Source organism: Dasypus novemcinctus, chromosome 21 (assembly GCF_030445035.2).
Source record: "Dasypus novemcinctus isolate mDasNov1 chromosome 21, mDasNov1.1.hap2, whole genome shotgun sequence".
Taxonomy (NCBI): Eukaryota; Metazoa; Chordata; class Mammalia; order Cingulata; family Dasypodidae; genus Dasypus; species Dasypus novemcinctus.
This window is the reverse complement of record NC_080693.1, coordinates 64,502,050-64,524,750: the sequence shown is the minus strand read 5'-3', so window position 1 is coordinate 64,524,750 and position 22,701 is coordinate 64,502,050. Positions and strand designations below refer to the sequence as shown.

At 56.4% G+C, this 22,701-nt stretch overlaps 1 long non-coding RNA gene across 2 annotated transcripts in view; it reads right to left on the bottom strand.

Moving 5' to 3' along the window:
* Nucleotides 1–22,701, bottom strand: part of LOC131275064 (uncharacterized) — a 360,126-nt gene that overhangs the window by 285,698 nt on the left and 51,727 nt on the right. The gene's annotated exons all lie outside the window — the stretch shown is intronic.

Genomic DNA, 22,701 nt, shown 5'->3' with positions numbered 1-22,701 from the left:
GGCTCTAGTCCTGCCATGCCCCAGACAGGGTCAAAAATAAAAAATCAAGTAAAATAAAGTAAATGCAAGCAAACAGACCAAGTGCCTTGAATGGGCAGGGGTCTGTAGCCCGGCATGTGAGCGCAAAGCTGGCAGGAGAAGCCTGGCTGGCACCCTCAGCCCTTGCAGCCTCCCTGTCCATTAATTCTTCCCTGAAACTTCTTTCCCCACCCCACTCCCCCCAGATCCCCATCCTCATTGGCACACCGTTCACCTCACCATCCCATGATTGCCTCTGCTCTCCAATGCATCCAGCCTCCCTCCCCCTGTCCCTTGCCCTCCCTCCCCCTCTGTCTCCCCTGCCCCCTCCCCTGCCTCTACCCCACTCTAACCCATCCTGCCAGCAGGTTAAATGTGGGGGCACTGCTTTGGATTCATTACTTTCCTGTTTAAAACCACTGCAAGTCAGAACAGTTGGTTGGACATGCCGGGCCCTCAGACCCCCCTTCCATTGCGGCCCCCAAGGCTTGTCGCCCACCAGTGCCCCCTTGGACTGGACTGACAAGTTCCCAGGGCCGGCGTGCCCCAAGGGCCACTGGAGCTCTTAGCTGCTTCTGCACATCATGCCCAGCCCAGAAAATCCTGACCACCTCTCCCCACTTCTCTCCCTATACAAATTCTACACACCCCTCTCCTAAACCCGGGTCAAATCCTACCTCTCAGCAAATCCATCCCTGACAATGGAAGCCCTAAGTGCTTTCTCAGTCCTCTGAACTCTAATACAATTTTAGCCTGTGCAATTCATTTGTTAATTAATCATGTACTGTGCTGCCTTGAGACACTGATTTTTTTTTCTCTTGTAGCCTTATGCTGATAGTTAACTCTTTGGGCATTATCTAGATATTTCTTGTTTATATCTCAGCTGCATGTATCTCCTTGGGGGCAGCTGCCGTAGCTTTATGCCCTTTGCATTCCCTGCAGAATCCAGCCCAGGCCATCCAGCCATCCGTCAGCATCTCCCTTGAAAGGGATCTTTTCATGCTTCTCCTTAAATGGGTCTTTCTGGCCTGAGCTCTCTGCTTCTCTCCCATTCCACTCTCACCCTGAATAATCTCAATCTAGTTTCTTCTTTCCACTACCGCTGATATGCCAATGGCCTCGGGGTCTCCAGCCCTCATTGCTTCCCTAAATTCCAGCTCCCAATGGGACCGATCAAGCTGCGTCATCCAGACTCAAGGGGTCGGGGGTTGTGCTGATTCTCTCCCACTCCTCGTCCTCTACTCCAGTCGGTGACCACCTCCGTGTGGCAATACCCCATGTCCAGTGGCGCCCCCTAACTCCTTGTTTTAGCCCAGATCCTCATATCTAGATCAACTTTATTTCCTTTATTACCCCCACAAGGAGCCTTTCCCTAATCACCTCCCTCCAGGAAATGTTAATACCACTGATATATGGGGTATAACACAGACTACATGTCTGCTTATGAATGGTATTGTAGCAGTTTGATAGATACTGAATTATGTTTGTAATCTGGTCTGTACCTGGGTGTGATTCAGTTATGATTAGGGCTTTGATTGGGCCACTTCATTAGGGTGTTAAGTCCCCACCCCTGGGTGGGCGGGGACTCACAGATAAAAGGCATGGCAAAGGACAGAGTTGAGGGTTTTTGCTGTTGGAGTTTTGATGTTGGAGTCTGATGCTGAAGCCTTAAGCTGGAGCCCTGGGAAGTAAGCTCACAGAGGAGACAGAAGCCAGCCGCAGGAAGGAAGAAACAAGCCCTGGGAAGAGAGGAACCCTGAGCCTAGAGAGAAGCAAGACCCTGGAAGAGAGGAACCCAGGAAGCTGACCCTTGCAGTTACTGGCAGCCGTCTTGCTCCAACACGTGAAAATAGACTTTGGTGAGGGAAGTAACTTATGCTTCTGGCCTGGTGTCTGTAAGCAACTACACCGAATAAAACCAACAAGTTTCTGGTATTTTGCATCAGCACCCCTTTGGCTGACTAATTTAGGTATGTCTATCTATGCCTTTATGCATCAAAAGAGGAAGATTTTTTTGTCTTCCAAAAACTGATTTTGCCCCTTTGGGATCTGTATCACCCCATCTAGAATGCAGGGTCTCTTACAGTAGCCTCCAGGTGGATCTCTCTCCCCCCGTCTTGCCCCCACCCACCTCCCAGCCGCTCTTCATACTTTCATAAAGCACAATAAGGAGAGTGCTGAGCTGAATCTTATCGTTCATGAGATGCTGTCCACACCGCCTGGCACGGCCTTAGGCTCGCGCCCGCTCCCACTGCCCGCTGCCCCTGCGGCCATCGTCCCCACTCACCAATCTCTAGCAGAAACTTGGCTGCTTTCTGGACATAACGGCCTTTGTGGGGGCAAACCTTTCCACCTGTACTGGCCCACCCCTTGGTGCAAGGTAACTTCTATTTACACCCTAGCACCCGTATCAGGGGTCCCCTCGACTAGGACACCCTTTCCTACCACCACCTCCCAGAAGCCTGGACTTGTGTCCTTCACACCTGCTGGGCCTGGCCCATGGTGGCCCCTATGGCATCTCAGTATTTCCCGGCTCACCCACCTCTCCACCAGACCTGATGGTCCTGAGCTCAAAGATGGTTTCCCACCCATCGCTGTATCTCCAGAGCCTGGCCTGATGCCTTCTGCAGAGTCAGAGCAGAGCTCAGTGTGTGTTTGGCTGAATGAATGAACGAATGAATGAATGAATGAATGAATGGCTTCTCTGCCCGGCTTCCACCTGCCCACCCTCCTCCACTCATCACCTTTCCCCCTGCAGGTGGATCTCCTGCCGTGGGCGCCTCTTCCTGTCCTCCTGGTCGGCCTCTCTAGTTTAACTCTCCTCCGGGCGCCCCCGCCCTCCTCTTTCCTCACTCTTCATGTTCCAGCTGGGTGCCTGGAAACCTCTTCCGATGCTGTCCCGCCCCTCCCTCTTTATTCCTCTCTTTCTCCCCCTATCCCCCCCACCCATGGCAGCTCCAGCTGAGGGGCTGTGCCCACCACCTCCTCTCACTGCTCTCTCCCCCCCAGGCACCCACTCCCACCAGTGGGGCCTTCAATGGCACCTCTGAACCTTCGGGAGTGGGGAGGGGTGGAGAGGGAAGATGGGCAGTGCTCACGGGAGGCTGGGGCTGGGGTCCCGAGCAGTCGTGGGATCCTCAGTAAGGAGCAGGGCTGCAGGCCACTGTGCTCCCCACAAAGGGGAGACGGCGGTGGCAGGGAGGTGGGCAGGTGCCAGCCACGTCAGACGTCGAGATGTGCAGTGGGGCCTCCTGTTCAGGACTAGGTCCCCTAGGACAGACCACAGACAGACCGTATGGACACACTGGAGGGCGCGTGCAAGCCACAAGACTCCCGCGTGAGTGTCAGGGCGACCGCAGGGAAGGGCACGAGCCTTCCTTGGGGGTGAGGAGGGAGGGTGGAGAAGGGAGGACAGGAGGAGAGGGAGGGGGAGATCTGGATAGAAAGGGGGAACCTGCCAGGAGCCTACTTGCTGCCTCCCCTTCCAGTGCACAGGCTTTCCGTTGCCATGGCAGCCTGTCGTCCGTGCTGCCCTGGGCCAGCTCTGCTGGCACCGGGGTGACCAGCATTGCCATTTTAGTCCCGCTCCTAGCCTCCTGGGGCTGCTGTGACAAGTCACCACACACTTGGCAGCTTACAACAAAGCAGAGGCACTTGATCCTCATGGTTCTGGAGGCCAGAAGTCCAAAGTCAGTTTGCTGGGCAGAAGTCAATGCGTCAGCAGGGCCAGGCGCCCTCCAAAGGCTCCAGGATGGAACCCATCGCTGGCCTCGTCCAGCCCCTGGCGGCTGGTGGCTCTCCTTGGCTTGTGGGTGCCTCACCCTCATCCCTGCTTCTGGGGTCACCCGTCTTCTCCTCTTTGTTCTGCAGACAAATCTTCTGCCTCTCTCTTCTGAGGATACATGTGATTGCATCTCATCTCTCCAGCTCAAGATCCTTAATTTAATCACACCTGCAAAGTCTTTATTTGCCATCTAAGGCAAACTTCCTAGGTTCAGGGGATTGGCGTGCGCCTTCCTGTGTCCTTTGTCAGCCTGCCACATCCCCTTTGGCCCCTAGAGATTACAGGCATGTCTCTCAAAGGTCTGCAGAGAGATGTGAGAAGCGTCTGGTGCCCTCGGTCTTCCAAACCCTGTGCTTGGTGGTGACAGATGGAGAGTAGCTCGTCTCTTCCCCCTTTCTCTCTCCCTCGTTTTGGAGGCCACAGTGCCATTTGGGTTTGGAAACAGTGCTCCCTATCACCGGAGTAAGCAAGAGAGAAACCTCACGCCATCCCTTCTCTCCGTCAGACGGATGCCCGTGGAGGGCAGCTGCTGCTGGTTTCCAGTGGCTTGGATGAGCTGCAGTGATCTCTGTGTTGAGTCTCTGAGCACGATCTCTGGGTTGGGGGTGGAAGCTGAGCCATTCTGGGGTAGGGGAGAGTCAGGCCCCAGCCCCTGCCACCCTCAGGAGTCACAAAGGATGTCCCTGCACTGGCCGGGGCCCCCAGATCTATCAGGTTAAAGAGAGAGTGGCCAGGCCACTGCCAGTTCTCCCCATCACCCCTGCCTCACTCTTCCCAGCTCGCTGGGTTCAGAGGAGGGAAGGGCAGACTGGGCGAAGATCAGGGCCCCTCTGTAGGCGACCAAGGACTGCTATGACATCTAGTCCTTCACTCCATGCTTGGGGACTAGGTATAAAGGAACAGCCAGCTATGGGAGGGCCTGGGTTAGGGAAAAAGAAAGGACCTGAAAGAGAAAGAGCATTGGCAACATACGGAGTAGAAGAGTGGAGAATTTAGAGCCAAAAGAACTGGTTTCAATTCCCAACTTCCCCAGACTTGCTGGGTGACCTTGGAGAAGTCACTTGACTTCTCTGAGCCTCAACAGACTCATCTAGTCAACCAGCGAATAACAATACCTCCCTTATAGGGTGGCCAGGCAATCCATGGGATGAGGCACATGGACACATTTTATAAATGCTCTCTACGTGTACGGAATTTTTATTATCCCAATCTCTCTATCCTCCCCTCTCAGGGTTTGATGAACCCACAAGGATATTTGGATGCTTCCAGAACCAGATGAGGGTTGGTGACTTTTGCTGCTCTGTACTTAAAGGAACTGGAGGGGCAAAGGGGGATATCCTGAATTCATTCACCTGTAATGAATGGACAGGAGAGGGAGAGACTCCCTAACCTGACTTGGCTGCTGCTTGTTATTCCTGGGAGGAAAATTCCCAACCTGATTGCACTTGAAGCGGGGCTGCCCGGAGTGACGCCTTGACCGCAGGATGGATGGTGGCCGGGAACAGCCTCTGACACTGACGCACACGCTCTGCATCCTTTATCTGGAGCGGCGGCGGCGGAGGGCTGCAAATGAGCTCTCCGGTTACAGGATCCCTGATAAAATTCCATTACTGCCCGAAACAGTCACGCGGGATCCAGCGGCGCTGCAGGCTGGGGAGGCGCGGGGCATGCTGGGAGCGCGCCGCCCCCGGGGACGTGGTCCCCGAGCCCCGCGGCTGCGCCCGGGAATTCCATAAAAGACTCGGGTCTGCACGGAGACTCAAATCATCCCTGACATCCAATTGTCTTTTCCACTGGAGTCGCGGCAGGAAGCACGCGGGGAGGGAGCTGGGGCCGCGCTGCCGCGGAAGGGCCGGGCCCCGGGCGCCCAGTCGGTTTGTTTTTATTGGGAGGTTGGCTTTCGCCCCCGGGGCTGGCCCGGCGCGGTCACCTGGCCCGGGGGCTTTGGCCCATGCCGGAATCCTCCGTACCTCGTGATGCCCAGTGGTGAAGACAGAAGTCCCCACCCCTCAGGGATTGGGCGAAACTCTGCTCAAACCCGCGGTGATGCCACCGGGGACGTCCTGGGCAGACACAGGTAGAAAAGACAGCCCTTCACCATTTTCTAGAACCCTCCAGTGGCTTCAGGAACTGTGTGTTTAGTACGACTTGGGGGGCAGGGTGGAGGGCAGCCTCCCAAGCTCCCACACTCCCGCCCCCCCCCCCCCCACTGATCTGCCCCCTTCCCGCCCTCCTTCAAGGCAACCAACAAACCGACCTTGGACTTGGGCTGGGCGGGTGTCTCCGCACCTGACCCTCCCAGGGTCCACCCCAGCACCGCACCAAAGAGTTTTCAAAATTCAAGAGTGGGGAATGAACAATGGGCTCGAGTAGACTTACAATCATTCCATTATTATTCTATTACAGTCTTGTTATTGTTCTAGCAATGGAAGAACTTGTATCATTGGTATAAAGGCGGTGGGCACCAGAGGTACTCAGGGGAGGGAGAGGGAAGAAGAGGTGTAACATGGGGGCATTTTTTGGGACGTTGGAACTGTCCTGCACGACATTGCCATGACAGATACAGGCCATTACACATTTTTTGAAAACCTACAAAATTACGCCAGGCAAAATGTAAACTATAATGTGATCTATAGTCCATGGTTACTAGAATGCTTCAGTATGTGTTCAGCAATTGTAGCAAATGTACCACACTAATGAAGGATGTTAAAGTGGGAAAATGTGGGAGAGCGAGGGGTTGGGGTGTATGGAAATCCCCTACATTTATTTATTTATTTATTTCTCTCCCCTTCCCCTCCTCTTGTCTGCTCTCTATGTTCATTCACTGTGTGTTCTTCTGTGTCCACTTGTGTTCTTGTCAGGAGGCCCTGGGAATCTGTGTCTCTTTTTGTTCCATCATCTTGCTGCATCAACTCTCAGTGTGTGCGGTGCCACTCCTGGACAGGCTGTGTTTTTCACGAGGGTGGCTGCTTGCCCATGGGGCTCCCCTACGTGGGGGACACCCCTGCGTGGCATGGCACTCCTTGTGTGCATCAGCACTGTGGGTGGGCCAGCTCACCACATGGAGGCCCTGGAGTTTGAACCCAGGTGGATGCTCTATCACTTGAGCCACATCCTCTTCCCATCCCCTACATTTTTTATGTAACATTTATGTAATCTAAAGTTTCTTTAAAAATTAAAGAAAAAAAAAAAAAACCAAAGCAGCTCGCTCTCTAAGAGGAATCTTCTGTCGGCTGCTGAGAGCAGAGGCTCCCTCTGGCTGTGCCCGTAAAGAACAAACACTTGGTAACGGGGCAGCTCACTGGTCAGTGGCACCCATGAGTCCTCACAGGCAGTGGGCACTCTTCTCTCCCCATTTTACAGGTGAGTAAACTAAGTCCCTTGGTGTTGACACACAGGAAACCCAGGTGGGCTGACCCCAGGGCCCTCTAGTAACTGCTCCACTGAATGTCGGGGGCTCTGACCCCTCCAGCCTTCCGCCCGCCAGCCTTGCAGAGGAGGCGGTGAGCCCTTCGGTGCCCCGGTCCCTGGCTTTGGGCTCGCTCCCGACCTGTGGTCAGGCTGGCGCTCCTGGAGCCCAGGCTCCCCCCTGACCTCTCTGCCTGCTGACCTCGGGAGCCGCGCCCTCCCGCTGGTGGACACAACCTGCCGGCAGTGGGATGGAGGAAAGAGCGGGCAGGGAGCTGGCTGGCCGGACAAGCCTGGGTTAAAATTCCTTGTCCCCACCTACCTGTCATGGGGCTGGGAAGTCCCCTGACCTCGCAGTGCCTCAGCTGCTCATCTGAACATGGGACAACAATAATGCCTTCCTCAAGGGCTCTTCTGGGTTTGAAATGAGCCAGCGCATGAGGTGTGCCGCAGCCTGGCAAGCGGCAGCGGTGGTTCTGCTCCCCCCTCCCTGAGCTCCCGCTCCTCTCTGGCCTGCCCAGGCCACTGTCAACAGCGGCCCAGGCCTGGGGCCCCCGGCGGAGCGCTTGCCCCAGAGCTGACCGAGGGGCCTGCCCTCCCACCCTCAGGGCTGAGGACGGCAGGTGGCCGTGGGGGCCATAGTCACGACGGTCCAGTCCCCTCCCTCTGGGGCCACTACCCTGCTTGTTGCCTGAGACTTAGGGTGACAGGACCCAGCAGACCCTGCAAAGCGGGACAAAGAGAAGGAAGAGAAATGAGAGGTAGGATGGGGTGCACCCAAGTGGGGGTGCCTGCTTCCTGCCCCAGTCCCCAGCCATGCCACCCCTCAGGGGTGAAAGGAGGGGTCTCCTCACCAGCCTTCCCTGCCCCCTCTTACCCCTGCCTCCTCTGTTGTGAGGGGACCCCAGCACCCCACTCGGTGAGCCTTGGGAATGCCTCCGCAGCCAGGAAGAACCTGGCTGGGTGCAACGAGCACGGGCAGATGGGGAAGGCAGCCGGGTGCAGGGGGCGGGGACACATACGGAAAGAGGGTCCTCGACCTGCGAGGCTGGGAACTCACACCACAGAGCCCAGCCCCAGCCCAGGGCCGCCTCTCCCCGCCCGTGTCTGAGCCCTGGACCCTGGGGATCGCATGATCCCCTCCCTGATGTGTCCTTCCCCTCAGTTCTCAGAACAAGTGACCGTCCCCGCCACCTCCCGGCTGCGCCCCTCCAGCCTGTCCTGCTCCCCGTGACCCTGCCATAGGCTTGGTCCCTCCATGCCCCCTCCTGCCCGCCTCCCGTTTCCCTGCCCCACGTTCCTGGCGCCCCGGCTGCGGGTGGTTCTGCCTCCCCCAGCTCATCTCGGGCTCGCCGGTAGCTGGAAGTCACACGTTCCATTTCCCCAGGTACGAATCTGGGGTGTCCCCGACCATGGCATAAGGGGCTAGAGTCCCTTGGCATCGCTGTAACAGGGACCCTGAAGATTTCTGTTTCCTCCGGGCCTCCCTCGCCTGCCCTGTCCCTTAGGATCGATGAGCCGTTGGCGAGCACTGAGATGGCAACTGTTGTGGGGCCTGGATGAGATTTTACATTGCCTGTTTTTCCTTAAACACAGACACACGCGTTCAGCAACGTCCACGCTGTTCGGTTCGCTGAAGGACTATGGGAAGATCAAACGTTTTCTGGTTTTCTCTCAAATACCAATTTTAGCGTCCACTGGTTTTGTCTTCGTCCCCTCCCCCTCCCTTCCTCCTTCCTCTTCTCCTCCTCCATCCCCTGCTCCTCCTCCAGTTTTTCTCATGGACCCCGTGTGAACTTCTTTCCCGGGGGTCAGGGACCCGCTGCAGTGAAACGCATGGCACAGCTTCACCTGGGGACACCCTTGCTTCGCAACAGCTGTGGCAGCAGGAATTCTGGTGTTGGGTGCCCTGGAGGACCGGGACGAGGAGGCAGGGGGTTGGGGCAGCTGGGGTTGGGGCACAGGCTCTCCCCCCTAGGCTCTGGGGAGGGTCCGCCGGCACCCCAGCCCCCTCTGCTTCCCTTCTGTTTCTTGGTCCCTGCCCGGGCCTGAGCCCTGGGCCACAGCTGCTTGGGGTGGGCTCTGACGGCTCCCCGCGGAGGTAAGGCCACCCCAGAACCACGCCGGCCCCCACCCCTAGACAGGCAGAGGGTCCGTCCTTTGGGCTCTCCTGGTTCCTGCCCAGGCCCCTTCCCCATATCCTCACTGGAGGCGACAGAACGCACTTCTCCCTGGAAGCTTCTCCCAGGGCCTGCTAGGGTTCCCTGCCTCTCTCCCCAAAGCTGGGAAGAGGCAGGGAGTCATTCCCAGATCAGCCCCAGGGACCCCTGCAGAAAGGGCCTCTCCACCCTCCTGGCTGGCGCTCGCCCTGCCCGGGCCCCACCTGCACCTGCCGCCCCAGCTCTGCAGGGCTGAGTTCCTGGGCAGGGGATGCAATCAGCCGCCGGTCCCCAGGGAGTCGTGAGCCGGCTGATTGGGCCTCTCCATGTGCCGGGGAGCTGCAGGAAGACGCTCCTGGAGCAGTCCCGCTGTCCGCTGCCCTGGCTGGCGTTGATCCGAGCCCAGAGCCGGTGCCCAGGCACTGAGCCCTTCACGGGGTTATTATGAATCACTTGGTCAAGAGGAGGGTGCTCAGCAAGTAGACGTCTGGGCCTCGCCCTGGCTGTGTCGGACTTGACACCTGCCTCTCGGGGTCCCTCGTGACCTGGTTATTAGGTGCCTCCAGGAGAAAACCTACCTTCTTTCTCTTGGCAGATGGGCTCGGGTGGATGGAGGCAGAGCCGGCTGCAGAGCGGAGGGAGGACACGGGCAGGTGTTAGTTTGGGTTCCCCTAGAGCAGGCTGGAGGTGAGAGCCTCTTGCAGATAGTTAATGGTGGGGGGGGGGCCTTCCAAGGAAGCAGCGGAGGGGGTGGGGAAGTGACACAGGGAAGGCAAGGAAGCCAATAAAGGGGCTGCGCTACTAAGCACCTGCCACCCAGGCAAGTGGGGCTCCACCCCGCCGGGGAACTCGGGGAACTCGGGGAGACGGGGTTGCTGCCTCTCCAAGTTATTCCAGCCGAGGGACAGGAAGCTGCAGTTTTCATCTTCCACTTCCAGGGACAGCAACTCCCCAGGCCTTTCAGCCGCACCCCACCCACCCGGAGACCCGTAGGTGCTGGCACCCAGAGCTCTTGGCAGGTCCTGTCCCAGGGTGCCCCGGGGAGATGTGGGCAGGCACTGGAGAGGCTGCTGCTGGCATGGACGGGGGAAGGGTCTGGACACAGGATTTGATCCCTGTCAAGGAAGACACCCCTTCTCCCACCCCCACTCCATCCTCTGCCAGCGCCGTGTGTCCCCTGAATCCCCTTGGGTGGATCAGGGCCGAGGCGATGCTGCTTCCTCCAGGCCAGTGAGTCCAGGGCCAGGACCCTGTCCAGCTGCTCTGCCCGAGTGGCGCGTGTGAGGAGGGGTCAGCCTGCTCGGGCTCAAGTGCCGTAGCCTTCTGGTTGTGGCCAGATCCTGAGTCTTGCCCCGTCTACAAGGGGGGGAGTAATAACGTCGCTTTGCAGGATTTCTTCTGAGGATTAAATGAGACACCGTGTACATAGTGCCGAGCCGTGTGCCCACCGCAGAGCCAGGGGTAGGAACTTCCCTTCCCTCTCATCCGTGCCCTCCCCACCCCCACTTTCCTATCTGGAATGTTTTTAATCACAAGGATTATGCATGAGGCTTATATGCCCAGGGGTGCGGACGGACCGGAGGGACCTTGGCATCCCTTCAAAGCAGCGCCTGGGGGTGCCCCTCCCGGCCCCTGCAGCAGCCTCCAGCATATGCCTGGGGTGGAAACCCTCCTTTACCCCCCAGGCCAAGGCAGAACCCCGTGGCATCCCCTGAGGGGCCCGTTTATGGGGCAGCTTAGTGTCTTTTAACCCTCAGCTCCCTCCCCCGAGATGTGGGAGGCGCTGCTGCCGCTCTGGGCTTCAGGCTCTTCTTCAAAGGGCTTTCCCTGAGCAGGTGCAACGCGCACTAGGAAACGCTCTTTTCTTGTTTTTCTTACAACATTTTTCTCGGTCGCAGAATTCTCACTCCTGCCTCCGCCCCCAACTTCCGCAAAGTCAGAAATCCCCAGCGCCCGGAGCACCCCCTGATGACCCTGCCAGCTCCGGGGTCCCTCCTCTTCAGCCCCCTCTGCTGTGCTGGCTTCCAAGTGCCCTGGTCTCGCCATGGGGAGCCCGTCTTTCTGGCCAGATAAGCGTGGATCGGGGGAGACGGGCTGTCCCTCCCCACCCTTTCCCTGAGTCCCCGCAGGGCCTGGTCCAAGGCCTGCGCCCAGGGGAGCGGCCGCCACGGCTGCGAGTGGCTCTGGGCAGGAACCGGGTGCCTGCCGCAGGGGATCTGACCTGGCTGGAGGCCTGGGAGCCTTCATCATGCTAAAGACCCATCCGGTGCAGATGAAGAGGACCCAGCATCGCGCTCTTGGGCCTGGGGAAGCCGTGCATCCTCCCGCCTGCAGCCGCTCCGGGCAGGGCCGTTGCTCTGTGCAGGGAAGGGAAAAGGCCTGGCAGGAAGACGGTCCCTCACGAGGAGCCCCTTTCCTGGGCCCCTGGAGAGAGGCCTCGGGTCCCTAGAAGGTCTGGGCTCTTATATGCCCTGTGGTTCCCTCCCAGGGGCAGGGCACTCTGCATGGGTCGGTCCTTGCAACCAGATCCTCCCAAAAGCTCCCGGGTCCCCCTGCTCCTTCTTAGGATCACTTGATCCAGGAGGCCTCCTCCCTGCCTCCCTCCTCTGCCTGCCCCTGCCGCCTGGTTGTGCAGGACAAACCGAGGGTCGGTCACACTCGGGAACGGGCCTCGTCTGCCTGGTAGGGCTGGCCAGGGGGACAGGGCTCTGCTCTGTTTATACTTGACCTTGGAGGAGGACAGCTGGCAGCCTGAAGCTCCGGTTGCTGTCCAGCGGCCTGGGCTGGGGGCGGGGCGGGTGGGGTGGGAGGGCTCTGTTCACCCAGGGAAGGACAGGGAGACTAGTATGGGCTCTTATTGATTTCCTTCCGTGTGCCAGCCCCGGGCCGGGCCCCCTTTATGCATTATCTCATCGTGTACATATAGCCTGGCGGTCAAGGGCGGGGATCCCATGGTCCACAAGCTGAGTTAGAATTCCGGCTCACCCACTTCCCGGCTGGGCAGCATTAGGCGGGCGATTTAACTGACCTTGGCCTCAATGTGCTCATCTGTAAAGTGTGAATAACCAAAGTACCTGCCTCTGACTGCTGATTCCAGAGCGGACGAGGCCCTCCACCTAAGGTGCCACACCCGCGGCACGCTAAGCGTGAGTGCGTCGTAGAAGTCATGAACGTTATTTTGTGCAGACGGAGCAACCGGAGTTCCCAGGCGTCACGGCCACCAAGCTAGAAAGTGGCAGAGCTGGGGTCGGGGGCCAAAGCCCAAGCCCTTCTCAGGCATCCTGCAGCCTCCACGGGGAAAGTGACAAATGAGCCCGGGCTCGAGAGGGGCCTGGCTGCTCCGCCCGCCGCGTTGGCACGGCCGAGGGGCCGGCTGCCAAGCACCTGACAGCTAACACCGCTGGGCAGGGACCTTTCCTTGGAGCTGGCAGAGAAGCTGCTGGGAGGTGGGCCCTGGCCGGGGAAGGCGGCTCTGCAGGGACAGCTGTAAACTCTTTAACCTTGGGCGGGGGGGCTTCGTCCTTCAGCGGCCTGGAGGGGGCGGCGGGGAGGAGGGGGAGCACTCACTCACTCACGGCGGAATTGACTCTGGATAAACAATTACAGTCTATTTACCTCAGACCACATGGTGGTGGGGAACAGGTGTGCAGGTAATGAAGAGCCCAGCTCCAATTAAGCGTCTGGGAAGCCCGCCGGCTCCCGCGGAATCTTTTGCTTGGGTGGAGGCCCACTTACAAATGAGAGCTAAAAGCGAGGGAGGCTCAGCGGAGCTCCCGAGACGCGGGGGCTTGGCCCAGGAGGGGCCAGGGTGGGTGCAGGGCAGGGGGCGGCCGGCGTGCGCACGGCCATTCTGCTCCTGCCGGCCGGAGGCCTTGGCCAAGGCCTTTCTCGTGGCAATCTCAGAGGAGGCAGTTCTGGGAGTGGTAGAGTAAAAGGCCTCCCGGCCGCTGGGCTCTCGGCAAGGCTATCTCAGGACCTGGTGGAGGAAGCCTGGGAGGGATTCCTGTAAGATCACGGGGCAGGGCAGGTACTTGTGGCTTTTTGCCAAGGTCTCCACCCCAGCCCTCTCCATATACTTTAATTTCTCTCTGCTTTGATTCCCAATCATTCAACACCAATTTTTGGTACCAGCTACATGCCAGGCACTGAGCATGGCCGGAGGGACAACCCTAAGGAGCAAAATATACAAAGTCCTTGCTCTCCTTGAGTTTGTATTTTAGGGGGATGGAGACTTCAGATGTTGTATGGGGTTGGTAAGACCATCAGTGAGTCATGATACCTGAGAAAGGTAAGGTCAGAGCGCTGTATGCACAAGAAGAATGAATCATTTCATCTGCCAGTGAACTCCTAGGCATCCTCTCAGGCTAGTTCGAATGGCTCTCTCCTCTGACACTTCCCAAAATGCCTCCCAGGGGTCTGTCACCACCTCCTCTGGGCTCCCAGTCCTTCCTATTACAGCAGCCATGTGGTTTTGAAAAGAGCTGCCTCTGTGCATCTGTGCCCTTCTCCCTCCAGGCCACTGACCTTCTGGAAATCAGGGCGAGCATCTGGCTTGTCTGCTGTCTCCAGCACAGAGCAGGGTCGGGCAGGCAAAGCCAGTGCTCGGTGAGCGATGGCGCAGCCGCGAGCCCAGCCTCCTGGGAGAGTCGCCTGGCCTGCTTAGAGGACATTGTCCATTCTGGCCTGGTCTTAGGAGGTGGACAAACTGCCTCTCCCGAGAGCGGCCGCCTGCAGGAGGAGCCTCCATGCCTCAGCTGATCACGAAGCCGGGCAAGGTGCCCCTCAACAAGGGCTTCAGAGGCTGAGAGCCGAGTCAAAAAGATGAACAGCTCCTGTCTCCACGGCGGGCTGATGGGAGGCGAACGGGGGCACGTGCTTCCATAAATCTCCCGTGTCAGTTTTTATGGCATGATGAGGAGGCCCCGCAAACGAGGCAGAGGTGGGGCCTGCTTCATTTCTTCTAGGAAGCCCCAGCTTCTGTCACCGGTGAGGAAAGAGAAATGGGGATCTCTCACCGTGAATGTTTTCATTTCCCTGTAATCTTGATTTGCTTATTGCTTTAGGACTTGCCAAACAAGAAGCATCACCCTCCCAGATGCCTTCCCATGGCTCCACACACAGCCTGGGGCTCTAGCACTTGCCCACCCTTCTTTGGGGATCCTGCCCCCCCACACACACACATTCTCCCCAGCCTTGTCTGGTTCTAAGGGGAGTACCCTCTGACAGAAATACACAGCTGGGCTGCAGGAAATGGATAACAGATGATTCCAGGGAAAATGAAGGTTTCAGATGAGGGCCTTGGTGCGGTCACCCCTCGGCTGAAGTGTGGTTTGCTGGCCTGGCGGGGGAGCAGCCGCGGCAGGCCAAGCCGCTGCCCCCATAATAGGGTGGCTGGTCGGACTCACCACCACCCCCGAAGGGAGCTCGGCATGGGCGCAGAGTGCCCTCGGGTCTCCCCTTCTCGGCAGCCATGCTTCCGCGGCCGCCCCTCCTCCTGGATGGTGCCACACGATGCCTGTGGGGCGGCACCCTTCTTCTTCTTTCTCCCTGCGCAGGCGCAGGGCGGAAAATTCCAGTCTGCCCTTTTCCCCTCCCCCGACAGCAGCAACAGCCAGGCGTGGGCGGGAAACTCAAGTCTGCCCTCCACCCCAGCAACAGCAGCCACCAATCCCTAAACCCTGCCCCTTCCCCCAGCAACAGCGACAGCCAATCCCTAACCACCACCCCTCCCCCCGTCCAGTACCGCCCACTGGCCTTTCGCCGGCAACCAATCAGAACAGGGCGTGGCTTTGACCAATCAGCCTTCCCCAGCCCCTGTAAAACTGTTGCCTCTCCCTCAGTAAGGTGGACTTGCGTGTTTACCTTGTCTCCGCGGTAGTTCTTCTGCCATGCGCCCTCCAGTCCTGAGAGCCCCTGACAAGGGCCTGGCCTCCCTTGTCCCCAGTTCGTCGCCTGCTTCTCCAGGCGACCCCTTCGTCGCCTGCTTCTCCGGGCGACCCCTTCGTCGCCTGCTTAGCCGGGCGACCCCTTCGTCGCCGGCTTAGCCGGGCGACCCCGTCAGCCGAACCGCGCAACCCCTGTGAGACCGATCCCTCGTCTGCTGCCGGACCGACCCCTCGTCCCGAGCGGGACCGACCCCTCGTCCCGAGCGGGACCGACCCCTCGTCCCGAGCGGGACCGACCCCTCGTCCCGAGCGGGACCGACCCCTCGTCCAGAGCTGGACCGACCCCTCGTCCGCAGCCAGACCCCACCTCTACCGACCGAGCAAGCTGCCGCACCTTGTACTATTTCTGGGGTGCAGGGTTTCCAGAGCCAGGATTCCCGAAAGCTCCAGCCTTCCCTTTCCAGCACAGAGGGCAGGAAGCAAACTAAATGGGTTTCGAGGTAGGAAATAAATTGGATTTTTAAAGAATGCTCTGGCTCTAATGATCAGAGGGGTTATTCATAATCCTGGAGTAGAAAGTGCGTCCTGCAATCTATGTTTTGCATTGACAGCTTCTCCCTAATGGGCAAGATCGCACACGTGATAGGGCCATAAAACACGGCCCTGGCTGGCCCTGCTGCTTGTCTGATAAGGGAAATCGACTCCCCAGCAGCAGACAGAGGGCACTGGGCAGAGAGCACAGTGCTTCCCTGGGCTCTTCCCCCAGGAAGGCGAGGAGGGGCTGGAAGGAGGAGAGAGGAGAGTGGAGAGTGAGGAGTCCTGGATACCACCCTTGGATCCAGAAGTTTCCAGAAGGTTGGGAGGTAGGCTTTGCAGAAGGTGAATCCCACGGCTGCTTTGCAAGGAAAGCTTCTGTGCTCAGATAAGTCCGGGAGATGCCACAGAGTCTTTCCCCCTTCTGGAGATTTCCAAGTACCCATCACCATGCTTAAGGCTATGAAGAGACTTGCAGGAAAGAAAACCGTTTAGCTATGCTCAGGCCAGTGGTCCCCAAATTGGTTTAGTACAGGACCCTGTTTTATACAACCTCTGTTGGTATCTTGGAGAAACACTCCCCAGACCCACAGCGGTCAGCACAGCTATGGGTCTTGAGGTTAGGACCACACACTTGGTCATTGGTGGGAGCAGGAAGGGGGCAGATATGGGGGTGCACCGGCTAGGAGGACTCCTGCTGCTCCCCAGCCCTCTGCATGCTTCCCAGCTCTTCGGTGATGACACTGACAGCAGCCACGTTTTATGGATCGCAGAGTCCCTTTCCATCCATCCACTAACGTCATCCTCATAACGACCCATGAGGCAGGAGAGCCCATGATTACTTCCACTGTGCTGAAGAGGATGCCTGTGCTCAGGGGGGATGAGTCACTAGTTTTAGGTGACCCAGGAAGTAGTAGAGCCGAGTGTAAACCCAGGTGGGTTGACAGAACGAGACAGATGGACAGACACCCTGCCCCTGAGATGGACACCGTGGCAGCTGCTGGAACTGTCCCAGACCGGCTCAGAGGGCCACTGCTGTCCTGGAACCTGATCCTGCACAGGTGACATTTATTCCAAGATGTCTGGGCACCTGCTGGAGCCCACACCCTCTCCTTGCCAGCTTGGGTGGAGAGCCTTTCCCTGCGGCTTCCCAGGTGGTTTCAGAGGAGTTGCCCCTGTGGATGCTGCCGGCACCTGGCCTGGATGCTGACCAGGGGAAGGAGTCAGGGAGCTCTCAGCTATCCCATGGAAGGGGCAGAACAGGCAGGACAGACAAAGCCACCCTGCTCTCCCTTCCCCATCACAGAGGTGGGTCTCCTGGTGAACATTCTCTGGGAATGAGCAATTCATGTATGAACTGACTGTAAGTAAAACCAGAGAAATTGCTGCTCCAGGAGGGGGTTACGGCTGATGTAGCAGCACAGCCCCGGGAACCATCTCAGCTGGGAACCTGCTGTTTGTTTCCTCAGGGCCTCTTGGGAAATTTCAATAACCAGACAAATCCCCTTCCCGTCGGGCCAGGAGGCCCATCATTCATCAATTCTTCCTCTTGGACAGAAGAGGGGAACCTATAGGTATTGGGGCAAAGTGCCTGATGGCCCTGCTCTGTCTCCCTGGGCAGAGTGGGCACTTCTGCTAGAGGTTTAATACAAGACGCTTGGCCAAAGAGGAGGAGCAGGAGGTTGGAGGAATGGACTGGGGCTTGGGTCCTAATCCCCAATTCTGAGCTGGGGGACCTGGGTCAACCTACTCATTCCCTGAACTTCAGGTTCATTTTAGGGAAAATGGGGCTAAGGAATGAATGTATGTCAAGGTCATTGTGAAGGTCCAATAAAAGGAATGTGAAACATGCTTTGCAAGCTTAAAACAGCTATAGGAATGATAGTTGTTAGTAAAGTTCAGGAGGGTGAGGGAGAGGAAGGCAGGCTCCCCAGTCCCTAGTGACCTCCCTGGTGTGGAGGCAGAATATCTGGATGAATCCTGGAGGCCACCATGCCAGATGAGACTCGCCGTCAGCCTCCAGTGGGGCTCACAATGGGAGGTCCATGGAAAGAACACGATAGCTGGGGTGGTCTGCCTTGGAATGACTTGAACAACTGCAGGGTAGGTAGGCTGCACAACTCCAGGGGGCACCATTCACACTGACCACGATGCACTGGGAATGTGGGTTAGTGGCTGAGACCTCTGGGAAAAGAATTGATCTGCCCTGTACCGTTTCCCAGGACTCGCTGGCTCTGCACAAAGCTGGGAAAGGGGCTTCCAACTCTGGGAACTTTCTGGAGAAGCTGTGGGGACGATCTCAGCAGAGGTGTAGAACATCTTCCCCATCACTTTCCCAGGCGGCTCCCCTCAACAGCCCTTGGCTCAATTCTAGAACATTCCTCAAGAGGATGAGCCCAGAAATGACCTAGGTTGGCTTCTGCAGGGTAGGGCCAGGACTACGGTGATGTAAGGGAGATGCCCAGGGCACAAATTTAAGGAGGCGGCACTTACTCCCATGCCACCCCTGCCTTGGCTTCTGCAGGGTAGGGCCAGGACTACGGTGATGTAAGGGAGATGCCCAGGGCACAAATTTAAGGAGGCGGCACTTACTCCCATGCCACCCCTGCCTTGGCATGAGTGTGAGCATGAATGCTACCTCCTTAAATTTGGGGCCCGGTGTGCCTCGCTTGCTTCACTCTAGCCCTGGCCTTTCTTTTCAAGTTCTCTGCCAAAATGATACCCACAGTCCACTAAAGTTCACTCTAGCCTAACAAGTTAAAATCGGTCAACTCCTTTGGCCAGAGAAGAGAAGAATAATTCATCTTCCCATGAGCAGTGGAGAGCTGTCAGGCTGAGAGCAGGTCCCTTTTGGGATTGGTTTTACCTGGGGAAGGGTGGAACTATTGAGAGTATGTCCTTATTTATTTATTTAAATTTATTTTTTAATATTGTCTTTTTTTAAAAAAGATAAATAGATCACATAAAATGTTATGTTAAAAAAAATAAGAGGTTCCCATATACCCCACTCCCCACACACACACCCACACCCCCTGCTCCTCCCACATCAACATCCCCTTTCATCAGTAAGGTACATTCATTGCATTCATTGCATTTGGTGAATACACACTGGAGCACTGCCACATCGCATGGACCATGGTTTACATTGTAGTTCACACTCTCCCCCAGTTCCTCCAGTGGGCTATGGCAGGATAACAATGCCCTGCATCTGTCCCTTCAGTATCACCCAGGACAACTCCAAGTCCTGCAAATGCTCCATATCATACCTCTTCCTCCTTCTCCCTGCCCTCAGCAACTCCTGTGGCCACCGTCTCTACATCAATGATACAATCACTTCCATTGTTAGAGTCACAACAGTTCTATAGTAGAATACCAGCAAATCCACTCCAATCCATATTATATTCCTCCATCCTGTACCCCCGGAATGGTGATGTCCCCTGCACGTCTTTCTACATCAAGAGGGGGCTTAGATCCCACATGGCTGACAGATGTGATTCTCCTCCTTGGAGTTGTAGACACTTTCAGTTCCCTGGTGTGGTGGTTGACCATTCTCACCTCCCTGTCAGCTGACCTGGGTAAGTCCAATGAACCGGAGGGTAGAAGTTGCAACTCTGCTGAGGCTCAGGGCCCAACTAGCCCATGGAAAGTTCAGAGATTGAAGTCTCCTGAGCATACACAAACCCCAGTGCCACCCACAGGTTCAGTAAAAGTGACAGAAGAGGCATGTGTAGAGAGGTCACATCCGAATTCAACTCCATCACATTCAGGAGCACAAATTCCAAAGTAGGGCCCACTGGCAAGGCACTGAACTCCAGAGCCATCTGTTATGACTGTAGAACCTGTGTGTCTCTGTAGCCCTCAGGAGCACCACTACCTGGGGTTGTATCTACCTTGATTGTCTCTGGGATCCTGCTGAGACATGTGTAAGCATGACCCCTCCGATGACCTCCCAACTCATTTTGAAGTCTCTTGGTCATATAAATTCATTTGCTTTTTACCATTTCCCCCTTTTATTCAAGGTCTTTTTAAGTAGCATCACCAGCTGGTGATGGTAGTAATCCCTTGACACCAGGGAGGCTCATCCCTGGGAGTTGTGTCCCACCCTGGGGGTAAAGTAATGCATGTACATGCTGAGTTTGGCTTAGAGACTGGCCACATTTGAGCATCATGGATGGAGAACATGTCTTTAAATATTTGAATGGATGTTGTAGTGGGTTGAATGATGGCCTCCAAAAGATAACCCCCAGTACCTATGCATGTGACCTTATTTGAAAAATAGGATCTTTGCAAATTCAGTTCAGGATATCGAGATGAGATCATTGTGAATTTAAGGTGTGGCCTAAGTCCAATGGCAGGTTCCTTGTAAGAGAAAGTCAGAAGGAGATTTGGGACTTAGAGACCAGGGAGAGGGCCATGTGAAGAGGGAGGCAGAGATTGGTGTGATGCTGCCCAAGCCAAGGAACATGTGGGGCTACTTAAAGCTGGATGAGGCCAAGAAGGAGCCTCTTAGGGCACACATTGATTTTGGCCTTCTGGCCTCCAGAACTGTGACAGAATACATTTCTGTTGTATTAAGCCACCTGGTTTGACTAATTTGTTATGGCAGCAATTGGAAACTAATACAGACATTATCTGAAAAATGCACTGAATGAGTTCTGCATGATGCTGACTAGGGCCCATGTATGGGGGTTATGGGGATCATCTTAGAAGTCAACGTGAGTAAGAAGTTTCTGAGAAAGAGGACGGTCCACAATGGCATGAGTTGCTTCGGGCAGTAGCAAACTTCCATTTCCACCCTATCACCTATTGGGATCATGGTAGACAGGGATCAGGCTGCAGGCAGAGATTAGATCTGTGAGTTGTCTCTCTGTCTCCCCAAGCGACACCTGCTGAGTGGCTCCACCTGCAGAACCAATTTCCATGGGCAGCATCAGAAATGTATGTGGAACAAGACTAATTCTCTCACTCAAGAAAGCATCAGAACGCAGGAGTGGCAGAGTGACATGAGGAGAGGAATAACCTTGAATCAGCTCTGATTTCCTTTTTATACAAAGTGACATTGCTTGCTAATGTTGGCACAGTAACTATTATTTTATTTATTTATTTATTTATTTAATTTCCCCCCCTCCCCTGGTTGTCTGTTCTTGGTGTCTATTTGCTGCGTCTTGTTTCTTTGTCTGCTTCTGTTGTCGTCAGCGGCACGGGAAGTGTGGGCGGCGCCATTCCTGGGCAGGCTGCTCTTTCTTTTTCATGCTGGGCGGCTCTCCTCACGGGCGCACTCCTTGCGCGTGGGGCTCCCCCATGCGGGGGACACCCTTGCGTGGCACGGCACTCCTTGCGCGCATCAGCACTGCGCATGGCCAGCTCCACACGGGTCAAGGAGGCCCAGGGTTTGAACCGCAGACCTCCCATATGGTAGACGGACGCACTAACCACTGGGCCAAAGTCCGTTTCCCCACAGTAACTATTATTAATAACTTACCTGCAGATAGCACACCTGTCCTCGTAACACATCGAGCTGCAGCTTGACACCGTGGTGAGAACCATGTGCCTTCCTAGATGATGGCAGAGCTGGGCTTCTCAAACTCCCCGTGCATACAGATTACCTGAAGGTCTTGTTAACATTCAGCTTCTGACTCAGCAGGTCTGGGGTGGGGCCTGAGATTCTGCATCTCTAGCAACTCCCAGGTGATGCTGATGCTGCAGGTCCAAGGACCGCACACTTTGAGTAACAGAGATCCAGAGAAGTTCATGGTCAGCGTCCAGAATGCCCAGAATTGCTAATTGGAAGATGGGGCAGAGGGGAGCAGGGAGACATGCTATTTTGTCTTGCTACAACTTAGATTACTGTAACACTATCTTCCTTTCTGAGAGTGCTGTTGAGCAGTGAAATGGGACCCCGGGTGGCTGAAATGGACTTCCTGTAGAAGGTTGGGCTGAGAGTTCCAGAAGGTGCCTTCTAACAGAGCAATTTAGGATCTTAGGACTGCCTGGGCTCTAGTCCTCCCTGGAGTCAAAGGATTTGATGACATGATGTTGAAGGAACCCCCCCCCCCCCCCCAGTTTGCATTTAAGGAGCACATCCTTGTGGGCCAAAATCTTGACCTTATCTCTTTCAGCTGTCTCAGAAGTCCTCTGCGTGAGACCAACCTCTTATTGCCCCACGTCTCAGTTGCCTGGTGTTGTCGTTACCAAGTACTGCAAACTGGGTGACTTCAAACAACAGAAAGGTGTCCTCTCACCCGGGAAGCCTGGGAGTCTGAATCGAGGTGTGGGCAGGGCCAGGGTCCCTCTGAAATCTGTAGGAGGATCATCCTGGCTGTTTCTTAGCTCCTGGGGTCGGTCAGTCGCCTGCGGGTGTTCCGTGGCCTGCCGCGGCCGCGCTTCAACCTCTGCCTGTGTTACCACGTGGCCTCCTCCCCTCTTGTCTGGGTTTGTGTCCAAATTTCTCTCCTCTTGTGAGGACACCAGGCATATTGGATTCGGACCAAACTGGAGGAGGTGGGGGGGGGTCCTAACCAACTAACCCATCTGTGAAGACCCTATTTCCAAATGAAGTCACATTCATGGGCCAGGGTTTGGGACGTGGACATATCTTTTGGGGAGACGCCGTTCAACCCATTACAAACTCTTTTGCAGAGGAGCAGACAGAGGCACAGAGAGGTTAGAAACGTGCCCAAGTTTAAACAGCAGCATCTGCTGAAGCCAGGAGTGGGACTGGCTTTTGGACTCTGTTGCCCATGTGGAAAATCACGCCACAGCGCAGCCTTCCGGGGGTCTGCAGGCCCCGTCCTCCCCACCCCCTCTGCCCCACTGAGCCCTGGCCTCCAGGCCTTGCAGAGTGACACGGGATGAGCTCCCCAGGCCATCCCCTCCCCCCACCCCTGGCTTCTTAGATGGAGCCCCCACAGCG